The following is a 13,091-nucleotide window of genomic DNA, read 5'->3' on the forward strand; positions in this document are numbered from 1 at the left end:
TGTTGCAAGTCACAGACCTTTTGAATAATTTCACAGATAATTAGCCCTGACCAGTTACATTGCAGAAACAGATGCAGGTAGGCATGCACATTACCGTTTCCATTATGAACGCCAAGGTTTATAATTTGATAATTAAAAATTCTAACTTGCAACTTCCTAAACATGCGGTCAGCAAAGAAATTGCTTTGTATTAATCAGATTTCCCTGCCTATAAAAGGAAGTTTGAGATGCTCTGATTTCTAGTAAAAAAAACCCTAGATTTTTTTGTAGGTACTAACATTTTTAAGCTAACTACTTAAATTGCAAACAGCAAACCATAGTTACTCAGCTGGGATGTAAGCACTTGCAGAACTACTTCTAGCTGATTTCTGACATGTTGTGAACATCAATATCAAAATTCAGAATTTTCCAAGTGACATAGATCAACCTATTAAGATATGTTCATGCCCACAGCTTCCTTCAACCCACCTACAGCAGTTGGGAACTTAGAAAACAATAGGGCTTGTCTACACCACAGATGCTAGTGACAAAGCTACAGCACTGCAGCTGTACCGCTGTAGCACCATAGTGTAGACACTTGCTACTGCAACATCAGGGGTTTTAGCTCAGCAATTTTAGCACTCACCTAGGATATGGAAGACCTGTGTTCAATTCCCTCCTCTGCCTGAAGGGATCTGAAGAGGGGTTTCCCACTTCTCAAGAGTGCACTTTAACCACTAAGCTATAAGATATACTGATGTGGGGCTTCCTCAATCTCTCCTGAGGAATCTGTTCCACTGTGGATAAACAATGACAGTCACTAGAGCAGGGGGACTGGACCCTGGGTTTCCCACCTCCCAAGTGGGTGCCGTAACCCCCCAAAGCTAGAATCACGCTCTCACCCTCTGGCCCTATACCTAATTAATTATCCACACCTGAACAGCTTCAACAGCCGACATAGGCACTGTCTGAATGGAGAAGGGGCTCAGGTTAGGTCAGTATAACTACATCATTCAGGGGTGTGGATTTTTCACACCCTTGAGCTACATAGTTATACAATACCAATATAGGTCTGTAGTGTAGTATAGCGTAGACCTAGCCTGAATCAGTCTAGCATCAACATCCAGCCACTGAACTGTTTTATCTTTCTCTGCTAGAATGAAGAGACCAATAAATATTTGTTCTCTATATAGGCACTTAAAGGCTAATCAAGTCACTCAACCGTCTTTGTTAAGCTAAACAGATTGAGCTCCTTGAGTCTATCACCATAAGGCATATTTTATGATCCTCTAATCATACTTCCTGCTCTTTTCTGAACCCTTTCCAATTTATGAACATCCTTCTTGAATTATGGACACCACATTCAGATACAATATTTCAGGAGTGGTCTCACCAGGTGCCAAATATAGGTAAAGAAACCTCTCTACTCCCCATTAATGCATCCCACGATCACATTAGTTCTTTTGGTCACAATGCCAAACTGGGAGCTCATGTTCAGCTGATTATCCACCATGACTCCCAATGTAGGTACTGGACCTATCTCAATACAGGTCCAGGAATGGGCTTCTAAAGTTTCTGTGCTGACGATGTATCGGCATGCAGAGACATCTCAGTTAAAGAATCCTGCTGAAAAGTTTTAGAGCCCCCAAAGATCATTCCAGGTCCTACTCAGAACACCAGCACAGAAACACGAAAGCTCTGATTTTATCTGAAGGGACTGATACAAAAGGAATGCCCAGGATCTCAGCTGCCTATCCCTGCAGGAGCTGGAACACAAAAAAATCCAAACCTAAATGTAGGGGTGACAACTAAGTCAAACCCAGATGGATCAGGGAACTATGATGCCACTTACAGAGTCAATGATGTCAGGCTCTCAGCACCAGACCCAATATACTTAAAATCCAGGGGGCTATGAACTACTTATTCTCAACAGAACCTCACACCATGTAAGTCCCCTGAATCTTCAGTGCTAGATCCTCAGAATTAGACTGCTAAGCACAGAATACATGCTGCCTAGAAATCAAGGGTAGTAGCCTTCAGCACCAGAGTCAGCACACCTTGACAAATGAGGGGACCTTGGTGACAGTATAATCATCTCAGTGCCACTTCAGAGAAAATCAGTGGTAGCACTGGACCCAGTTAACCTAGGCAAAGTCAGGGACCTCGTGTGACAAAGTGGGAATTTTCTGTAGTATTTTATAAGATCTATCTGTGCCCTAATCTCCCCTATATGTTGCACTGTTACTCAATGGGGGAAAAGGATTAAGTTTACTGTCAGTGCAGACTAAGACTATATCTACACTAGAGATTTTACAGCAGCAAAGCTGCAGCTGCACCACTGCTGTAAGGTCTTCCTTGTAGCCACTCTGTGCCTAAGGGAGAGAGCTCTCCCATCAATATAATTAATCCACCTCCAATGAGCAGTGGTAGAAGAACTTTCCCACCGACATAAGCACCAGCGTGGACAGCATGATGTTGGTGTAAATTATGTAGATCAGGGGCAGAATATTCACACCCCTGGGTGATATAAGTTATACTGACATAACTGGTAGTGTAGACACAGTTTAAGACACATAGGTGTGTGTGTCACCTCCCTGTAAGAGGACTGCAGAGTCATCAAGGAAAGTTGAAACTGATCCAGATCAACAAGAGAGAGTCAGAGAGACAATGCAAGTTCTGGAGACTCGCATATTTTGTGCCTTTCAGCAAGGGAGCTGAGAAAAGACCACACCTCACTCTTTTTTCCCTCAAGATGAGAGGCAGAGGAATAAGTGTTGCCTTCTGGATGAAGCTGGGAGATGTCTCATCTGGGAACTGACTAAGGCCTTGTCTACACTAGCACTTATGCCAGCAAAACTTTTTTCACACACCTCAGTAATGTAAGTTTGTCAGCATAAGTGTGTGGACAGCGATGTCGGCAGCAGACGCTCTCCCGCTGATATAGCCACCATGGCTCATTTAGGCAGTTTTATGATGTCAGCGGGAGAGCTCTCCCACATCGACATACCACAGTTACACAAGCGTCCTTGCAGCAGCACAGCTGTAAATGTTAAGCATAGACTAGCCCTAAGAAGATCACGCAGAGAGGGAGACAGAGCCTGAAAATGGAGTTTCACTATAGTGTGGCTGGGACTCCGGGCTCACCAGACTGGACTATCCATTAACCTTCATTCCTCTATTCACACCTAAAATCTTTCAGATTGTGTGCCAAGTAACTAATAAATGATTAATCTGGATTTGAAAAGGCTGCCTGTGTCACTGTAACTAGTCACTGACAGCACTGTACCCTGAAGAGGTACGATACAAGCACCCTGCAGGAGTCCGGCTTGGCTGGATTCGCTGTAGGGAACCTCACTAGTACCAAAGGCATAGTCTTGGCAGGCATAGGCCTATACCAGCAGAACTGTGTGAGCGGGGTCATTCCCAAAAGACTGGTTACAGGCTGGGCACAGCCAGACTCTATCACTCTGTGATACCTGGGTATTGCTGATAGTGGGCACCAAGCTACTCTGACAAGTAGACTAGCCAAGTGAACAGCGCACAAGGAGAATGTCCCTGTACCAAGAGGAACTGTTCTCTAGAAGATTCCACAGCTCAAAGGCCGGAGGAGTCAATTCCACAAGTAGGAATACACAAAGAACACTTGAAGATTTATTTAAATGATCTATTTATAACCTTTTCTCTATTTTAAAGTAGTGTATGGGAATCCTCTACAAAGCTCAGTCAAGTTTAGAAGACAAGGTGGGACATGGCTACAACAACTCTACATACGAGTTTAGAAGATTTACAAGATAGATAACCTAGAATGAATAAGATAAAATAAACAGAATCAGAACTTATTACATCCCGTCACATGATTTTTTAAAATTGTGTCTCCATCAAACCCTGAGTTAACAGTATGTGTCTCAAATTAATTTGCACTTTCAGTATTCATTCATTTCACACCACTTTTGGTTGTGTGAACAGTGACATTTTAAGTAGTATTTTATCATTTCCTGTATTAAATGGTAGCATCCAAATTTTCACTTTCAGGAAGGCAACACTTGATTGCAATACATTGAGGAGCAACTACTCGGTTATAATCAGACAGCAAAATTTCTTTTCCATGAGGTCACTTCAGTAGTATAGTGCATACACAATAGTTAAGGCTACCAGAAAATTTTGGTTACAACTGACAATGTTCAGATTTAGATACAAAACTGTTTTCAACCTACTGTTTCCCACAGTAAGAACTTCCCCAATGCAAATAGACAAACCTTGGATGATATGCAAGCATTTCACTCTGATCAGCTCAGAATAAAGATGATTAAAAAGCTACACACAATAAAATACTTGAGGCACTCAGGCCACAGTGGAGGGAGCTATATGAAAGGAGAGAGAACCATGTTTGTATAACTTAAGAAGTTATACTTCCGAGCTGGAGTTTCCCATGCTTGGTCTGTGAGGGTGAGAGAGAGAAAACTGATACCTGTACTTTGAAAGCTGGCATGTAAGTAAGACTTATTTCAAATATGTCCACATTCAAGTTTGAAGACTATTAACAGATCCCTTCAGCATCAAGTATACTCCCATGAATAGGCTCAGGAGTGCTACTGGGACATCCTCCATGAGAAAAATTATAAATCTTTGGTCTACGAATAATTCTCTTTGCTCCAACAACGGTCAATGTTAGAGCAGAGAAAGTTGTAGATATGCAGAATGGTTACCACTCAGTTTTAGGGTATTCCCACACCGTTAGTATGCTCAAACTCTCAAGAGTATGTAAAAAGGTTTAGTTTCTACCTTTTTTCTTTGCCAAGATCCACCTCTCAAAGTGTAAACAGGTGCACTGTTGCCCTGCTATGTCAAGAACTATATTAAGGCAACATTATGCTTGTTCAGATAAGAACTAGGAAATAACACCACAATTTCTACAGGATTTACATATTGCACATCTATATAAAATTTATGGTATACCTTTATACAAATTAAGGCACATTTTAAAGAAACACAGGAACAGAAAACATTTATGCTCATCTTGGCAAAGGTAGTGTTGCTGCAGAACTTTAACCTTGACTTCAACTTGAAATATGAACAATATAAAAAAGTAATTAAAGGTGCTTCAGGCACTATACCTGCCCCTTTGTTTCACCCTCAATTTGCATGTTTCATAAATCATATTCTTATTTTTAGGAGTTCCTCCTCCATACTTGCTTTGCAAAACACCCACATAAAACAGGGAGAACTGAACATATAGCTATGTAGAATACTATCAAAAAGTACCAAGTGAACAAACTGGAAAAGATTTTTCCATTCTAATTTTTTTCAACTGTAGTCATCCTACATGTTAAAGACAGACTAGTAGTGAGCAAGTTTTTAAGCAGAATGACAACCTAAGAATTGCCTGTTTTCCCTTAAAATAAAAGATTCAGGAAAGGCAGAATTTAAATGAGACTGCTAACTTAGCACAAAACTAAGATCTTTGCCTTGTATGTTGACAGTTCAGGATAAAATCCTGTCCCTGCTTTATCAAAGGATGTGATAATTTGTGAGAGGCAGCATAATATAGTTGATAGACCACAGGCACAGGTCTCTGTGTTCTATTGCCAGCTCTGTCACTAGCCTGCAGTGTGACCTTGGACAAGTCACTTTCCATCTTACAGATGGGGAAACTGAGGCACAGAGGAAGTAATGTTATTGACGTGCCCTTTAAAGTGCTTTGAGAACTATTTATGAAAAACAAATTTAATTGAACTAGCCCCAGTCAGACACCAGGACACCACACACGTTCTGCAGAGATATTAAAGCTACAGCAATTGAAGTAGTTTTACATGACGGCACAACAATCTCTTGGAAGATGTGAATTTGCTTTTCAAACAACACCTGAACGTTAATGCCTGTGTTCTCAAAGAGTTGCAGCAATGTTTTATCTAAATAATTTCCTTTGAAGAGAGGGCACTTCACAGACAAAAATCTCTTTTTGACCTGGATTTCATATGAGCAAGCAGAAACAAAATTCTGAATTCACAGACTTCTCATAATGAAGCTTGTATTTATTAGTCTTGTCCAACTATCATTCCAGTTAACTTTGTCTCACTCGTACTGTACAATAATGCACTCTCTCCTCAACGAAGATTTTAATCAGATTTGTGACCCACAGGTGAACTCACACCAGTGACCAATGTTTACTTAATCTTTTTACTGTACTAGATATTCCTGTTACTTTAAGTGATAAAGATGAGGATTTCACAAAAGCAAGCAATTTAAATTCCTATACGGGTTCATTGTTACACGTCAAATGTGGTTTTCTACACAAACATGAAGTGAGCAAACTGACATTAAACCAAATACATTTATATCATCAGACGAAAGCTTACATCTTAGCTGCATATAATGAATACTATTAAAGGATAGAACTATATAAAATGGGCTGCCATGGTTTCAAAGCAAGTTTTTGCTACAGTCTAAATTGATTAACCTGGTCTCAGATCTCGGCAAAAACCATAGGATTGTAAACTAGAATAAAGCAATAGTATTGTAGAAAGACTATTCTATAGCTTTCATAGAAGTCTCAGACAACAAGTAAATTTACATAATTACTGTACATAATACAGACAAGTTGTTAGTATGCATAAGAAACAGGACAGAAAATAAAGAAATATTATAATGCCAATGATTTGTCATCTAGACTACAGAGTGCAGTACTGGGCATCCCATCTGAAAAGATATTACAGAACTTTAAAAGGGCAACATGAATTATCAGAGGCAGAGAAAAACTTGTATGAAGAGAGACTAAAGAGATTATGATTGTTTACCTTAAAAAGGAAACAAGGAACAGAAGAGGATATAAAATTATGAATGGTATAGCAAAGGAAAGTTTCTGCTCTCTCTTTCTCATAATACAAGAAACATGGGGAAAGCAGAAACTGCCCACTTTCCTTGGCTCTGAAAGGAATGAAACAATGAAATTAAAAGGTAGCAGATTCAAAGCCAATAAGATGAAACTTTTTTTGCACAACAAACTGTGGAACTAATTTTAATTAAGATTAGATTACCCACAGAAGTGATTACTGTCACTAGATTACCCATAGTGATTCTATTAGGTTACAATCCAAAGGTGTTTACTGACTCAGGGAAGGATGCATTAAAAACAATTAGCACTAGCAGGTACATGGAGCCTGGTACTTCATACTCAATGGAAATCAGCTGAGGAAATAGGTATATATAGTTTACAGAAACAAAGCTCTCTGTTAAAAAGCCTCTTCTACTGAGATTTTACACTTGGGAACCTACAGCAACATGCCAAATATGACAGTTTACATCCAGCAGATGGATACGTCACCAGCCTGACAAAAATAAAACCAGGATTCAGAACCTTCTATTAGTGGAAGTTTGGAGAAAACAAGGTCAATACATTTACATTTCTTCATCAATTGTTACAAGTTACAAGGCTAGAGTTACAAAAATAGTCTTCTGACATTCATATATCTTTCATCTTGAAGAATTCAATGCTTTACTGATTATGTAGTTCAACTAGTGGTAGAAACATGAGCAGTGCTTGCATACATAAGGGTTCCATCCAGTATTTCTAAGGCTAATTCTGAGTGGGGTTAGATGCCATGTTAGCTCCAGCAAACACAGGAACCTTGTCCACCTAAAGTAGCCATTTTTACTAGCATCAGTGGAGCAGCACTGTGTAAGCAGGGCTGGGAAATGGTTGCAAAAACATTTAGTGTACATACAGCCATTTGCTATACATAACTATTTTCTAAAGTTAGCTTTCCAAGTTAGATTTTCAAGACTATTTTAATAAAATAGGTAAAGAATTCTATTTTAAACTCAGTGTCCCTTGAATGGTACACAAGTTTAACTTAGCTACAGAAGAAGTAAAAACAATTTTTCCTACACAAATTTTTTGCTAATATTTCCCATTGGGAATCTTCAGTTCAGCTCCAACACAAACCAGGCTCCAGATGGTCCAGGGTGTTTTAGGTACACTAATGTTCCCACAATTACCACCACCACCTGACCTGGAGGTAGCAACAATGGAAATTTGTGCTAAGTTTTCCTAGTATAGGCAAAGCTTTAGCTACTGATGCAACTAGTAAAAAGCAAGGTTTTATCTATAGCTTTTGTTGGTTTACAACCCCTAAAAAGTTGGCTTGCCTTAAGATAACCAAAAGATTCCTTCTGAGTATGTTAGGCCTGGTCTGTACTTCAGAGTTTGTTGACAAAAGCTTACTTTTCCTCAACAAAACAGTAGATGTGTACACACTGAAATGCTCCTCCCACCAATGTAACTCCCCTGCTATACTGAGAGAATTAAAAACCATCTCAAAGAGAGGTGTAGAGCTTATGTCAATGTAGCTAGGGCAACAGTGTCAGTGCAGACATTGTATTCCTTACATCCCTGTTGACTGGCATTCTTGTTGTGGAAGGTGGGAAACTGACAAGAAAATCGGGCAGCTAGAGCCCAGTTGTCCCAAGAAGTTCAGTGGCCAAAACCTGCTCCCAGCTGGCAGGCTCCTGGCAGGGAACTGTCAGCAGAACTGAGAAACAGGGATTTCAACTCCCCACACCGCCCCTGTTAGGTCAATGGAAGCACTCCTGATGAAGATGCACACCCCACACCCAAGAAGGGTAGTGTGGATATCAGCCATGGCAGTAATTGATGTGGATGCTGTAAGTTGACCTAACATAGGTCGACTTATCTTTGTAGTTTAGACATAGCCTAAGAATGTTTCTGTGGGAAAGGGCTGCTAATCTTTTATAATGACTTCAGAATGGGTACGTAGAGTTTACTCTATTCCTAAAATCATTAACTGCACCCCTTTACTTCAGCTTGGCAAATATCATAATGTATTGAAAATATGACAACTGAACAGAAATAAACGAAGACTGGGTGAATTCTGTTTGCTTATGACTGAAAACCTTGATAAATATCTAATGTACCAAAGAGGAAGGGACAAATGTTGAAGGGGCCGTGGGAGTAAGGAAGTCTGCACATGTGGTGATTACACACAGTGATTAAGACATACTGTGATAAAAAGCAAGTTTGAGATCCAGACTATGACAAACAGTAATTTACAAATCGCCTCTAGGGGTTTTGCAAGGCCACTCTTATGTGGTCTGAAGAGTGGGAAAGGTAGCAAATTTCACAAGCAGTTACTGCATGCTTAAAAGAATTTCAACTTTCTTAAGAGAGACTCCCCTCTTCTAAAAGCTATGGATCAAGTTCTCCTCACGTAAACAAAGGTGGTCTCTGTCACTCCAGGATAGTATTACTTGGTTTTTGTTTTATCAATGTAATACATTTTAAATAAACTCAAAATGCTATAGGATTGTATGCCATATACTTAGGGAAAAATGTAATATCAGGACTGCCCAAAGCTTTGACATTGCAATAAAATGCAAAACAACATGAATATAATATTGCCTTCCAGTAATTAGAGATATGCAGTGTTGTTCTAGCCATGTTGCTCCCTGAAGAGCTCCATGTAAGTCCAAAAGCTAGTCTCACACCAACAGAAGGTGGTCCAATAAAATATACTACCTCACCCACCCTGTCTCTCTGTATCAACTGCATCTCTAATTACTAAACACCTAACTGCGATGCTATCTGGATTAGGGCTGACCATTTATAATATTATTGATATCAACATTACAAAATTACAATAATTTGTATGAGATGTGCCATGTCAGGTACCATTGGAAAGGTTATAATTTGCTACGGTTGATAAGCACGTTTATATGTATGTATCAATTTTGTATTGTAAGTTCTAAATATGTATGATATATGTGTTTTTCAACTGGTGCGGAGTTTCTAGGTGACACCCCAGACAGGATGGCAGCAGCATTAACCCTGCTTAATGGTCCACCAAGGGAACTCAAAGGTACAATGAGCTCAGTGAAAGAACCCCAGGCTACACCTTTAGAGCCACCAGGGCATGCAAGAACATGCCTAGGGACAAGGTACTCTGAGGCTTTTCCATGCCATGTGCTGTGTGGCTGTTTGGGACAAGCCACATGACAAAGAGACATAAAAGGCTTGTCTTCATTCCTGCATCCTGCTTCCTACCTCTGGATCAACCCATCTACAACCAAATCTGTGAAACAAAAGACTTAGTCTCATCCAGATACGAGACATACACCAGAGGAACTGTACAAGGCTGCAAATTCCACATTTCTGCTGAGAATCTGATATATATGGACTTTGAAGTCATGTGTATTTATCAGATTGCTTTAATCATTTAACATCTCTTCTTATTTGTTTCTTTCCTTTATAATAAACCTACAGTTTAGTTACTAAAGGATTGGCTGGCAGCATGATATTTTGGGTAAGATCCAAACTTATATTGATCTGGTAATGTGGCTGACCCTCTGGGAATCAGGGGAACATTTTTGGTAAAGGGAACAGTTTTAATAACTTATCTCTTTACTGGATCTAGTAGCTAATTGGGGGCCAATGAGTGAAATGCAATAAAGGGGGCTGTGTAACTTCTTGTTTTTAGCTTCTTGTTAATCAGTATGTAGGATGAGAAGCACTGTTTTTGACTGGTTGGTGAGTCTAACTGCAGTGTTAGTCACCAGTTTGGGAGAATCAGCTCTCCTTTTCCAGCCTGCCCTGACCTGGAATTTTCAGGTGGGCTACCCGAGGCATAGACAGGTCACATTTACTACCTCTTAGTTAAGTATGGTATATCTTAATCCATTTTCCTACACACACGTCTGATTACATTCTAATAAGAGTTTAGAAATGAAGTTGTGTTACTAAAGTGGGGGTAAATATTAATTTTTTATATTTGATTCAGAGTTAAGCTTTCGGACAGTTTTTCCACCCCACCACTATTTCTAGTCAAATGAAGTGCTATTTTTTCCACATTCACACAAATATTAAGAGTTGTTTTTAACTCTTCTAATCTTAAATATCTATTTTTTATTCAGATCTGTGCTAAATCAGCTAATACCATCTGATGTGCACATCACTGTTTTTAACTGTAGCATCCTTTGCAATAATTTCAGTCACTGTACTTGTATAGTGTCACCTGCACACACACTTGTAGTATTAAAATTATGAGCTCAACATATATCTAATACAAAAACCAACACATGTCAACTCCTCTTAGTGAGATAGTAAATATCCAATAGGTAAAGAGGCTTTAGGAGATTGTGTGGTCTAGTGGACAGCGGGGTTGGACTGAGTGTCAGAAGGCCAAGTTCTACTCCTGATTCTCCTCTGCTGCATAATCTTTGGCAAGTCACTGCACTTCTCTGTGTCTCTTTTTGCTCCTTTGTCATCTTGTCTATTTAGACCATACGCTCTTCAAAGCAAAGACTGTCTATGCATCTGTACACAACATAACACAACGGAATGCTAATTTAATTTGCAGCCTCTAGCTGCTGTCACAATACAAATAAGTAATAAAGGATCACTAGAGATTATGCAGGACCATTGGAAATTATGCACTGAACCACCCAGGATTACAGGAGAAAAACAATCCATTCAGAAAGTCTTCAGGAAAGGGAATGGCTCAAAAACCCAGGAAGTAACTTGTTTCCTAGTTCTGAATGCCCACTGGTGGAGAATCCTTTGGACTCCTAAGCCTGTTTACAAGACTTTTGAAGAAGCTATCTTGCAGCTGAATTTATGTTAAAGTAATTTAACCTCTAGTAGCCTAAAAATGAAGGCTTATTGCCAAGTTGTTTAAAAACCTACTCACAACAGTTTACTACCGGTGGCCAAATGAAACATACCAAAGATCTGCCAGCCACCATGGCTGCATCAACATGGAGCTTCTGAACATTTCCCACAGTTGGGGGAGCTGGCAATGGTAGGTCAACTGCTAAAAACACAACACCATCATTTTTACAACTGTCATCAAACAATGTTTTGAGCAGATCCAGGTAACCTGGTGACTAACATACCAGCAGCGAGCCTACACCAGCACTCCCAGCCCATTGGTAGCAAAGGCACTACACGGCAATGTTGAAAATTGTCCAGAAGCAGCTGTGTCAACAAGGCTTGCAAGAGACTTTGTCACCTCCTTCGTACAGGAGGCCCCACACGCCTGCCCGACAAAGTAAAGCTCCAGACCTCCAAGATACAAACAGAGGCTCCCCAACACGTCCGGCCAGTGGAAAGTGGGGAGCCCCAGGGTAGGAGCAGCTTAAAGATGCGGAGGAGGCAGGTCACGTCCATGTTACAAAGCAGCCCATAAAAGACTGTTGCTCCTGCAGCCGCCCCCGGAGACAGATGGGCCCAATTAACGGAGGCTCGGGCGCACACGGTGTTAAGAGCCCCGCTGACACAGCGAGCCACCAGCCACAACGCCGAGGAGTGCCGCGCCGCCGCCCCGGGACCCCACCCGCGTGGGGCGGGCTCCTCCTCCCCCCGCCCCACCGCCCCCTGCCTGGCAGAGGGGAGAGCCCCCGAGCGCCCCGAGGCCCTGCGAGCCGCCAGGGCTACTGCTCGGAGGCAGCCCAACAGCCGAGCCAGCCCCACCGGGGGCTCGGACGGATCCCCCCGGACCCAGCTCCCCAGCTGCTGCGCCCCCGCCCCGCCTGGAGTACCTAGCGCCGGCACCTCTTCCGTTACGCCCCGGCCGGGCGGGCTGGGGCTGGGGCCCCGGGCGCTGCTCTCCCTGCGCCCCCGCCGGCGGCTCCGCCCTCCGCGCCCGGCCGCTTCTTCCCCTTCGCTCTCACTCTGAGTCTGAGGGGAAGGGAGGGGAGGGGCCGAACCGGAAGCGATCCCGGAGGACACGCCCCCGAGCGAGCGGCGCCCTATGGAAGAAACCCGAGCACGGTGGCCCGGCCGCCGCACAACCGCTTCCGGGGCACCGCGGCGCCGGACACTCCCTAGCAACCGCGTTCCGTTACTATGCGGAAGTGCAGCCGCTCCAACTCCTGAATTCCTTCGTGACCCTTGTCCAGGGTGAGGGGGAGAGACACCGTCCGACAGCCGCGGGCTGGGGGGCGGGGACACCGGTACCCCGCTGGAAGCGGGGCAGCGGCAAGACACCTCTGTTGTCGCCGAGGCACCAACGCCTTGCTGGGCAGACGATCGCATTGGTACCGTGGTGGGACAGCACGGGGCCCACGGCGCCTGGGGCCTCGCCTGCACCGCAGTAGCCCCA

At 42.3% G+C, this 13,091-nt stretch overlaps 1 protein-coding gene across 1 annotated transcript in view; it reads right to left on the reverse strand.

Moving 5' to 3' along the window:
• CSNK1G1 (casein kinase 1 gamma 1) overlaps positions 1-12,666 on the reverse strand; it is a 193,680-nt gene extending 181,014 nt beyond the window's left edge. The window contains 1 exon segment of the mRNA XM_067556020.1: positions 12,529-12,666. The gene's annotated coding sequence lies outside the window, so the exon portion shown is untranslated.
• Positions 12,667-13,091: the final 425 nt, after the last annotated feature.

The sequence above is a fragment of the Emydura macquarii genome, unplaced genomic scaffold, assembly GCF_026122565.2.
Source record: "Emydura macquarii macquarii isolate MOO-44397 ecotype Brisbane River unplaced genomic scaffold, CSIRO-AGI_Emac_v2 contig_1644, whole genome shotgun sequence".
Classification (NCBI taxonomy): Eukaryota; Metazoa; Chordata; order Testudines; family Chelidae; genus Emydura; species Emydura macquarii.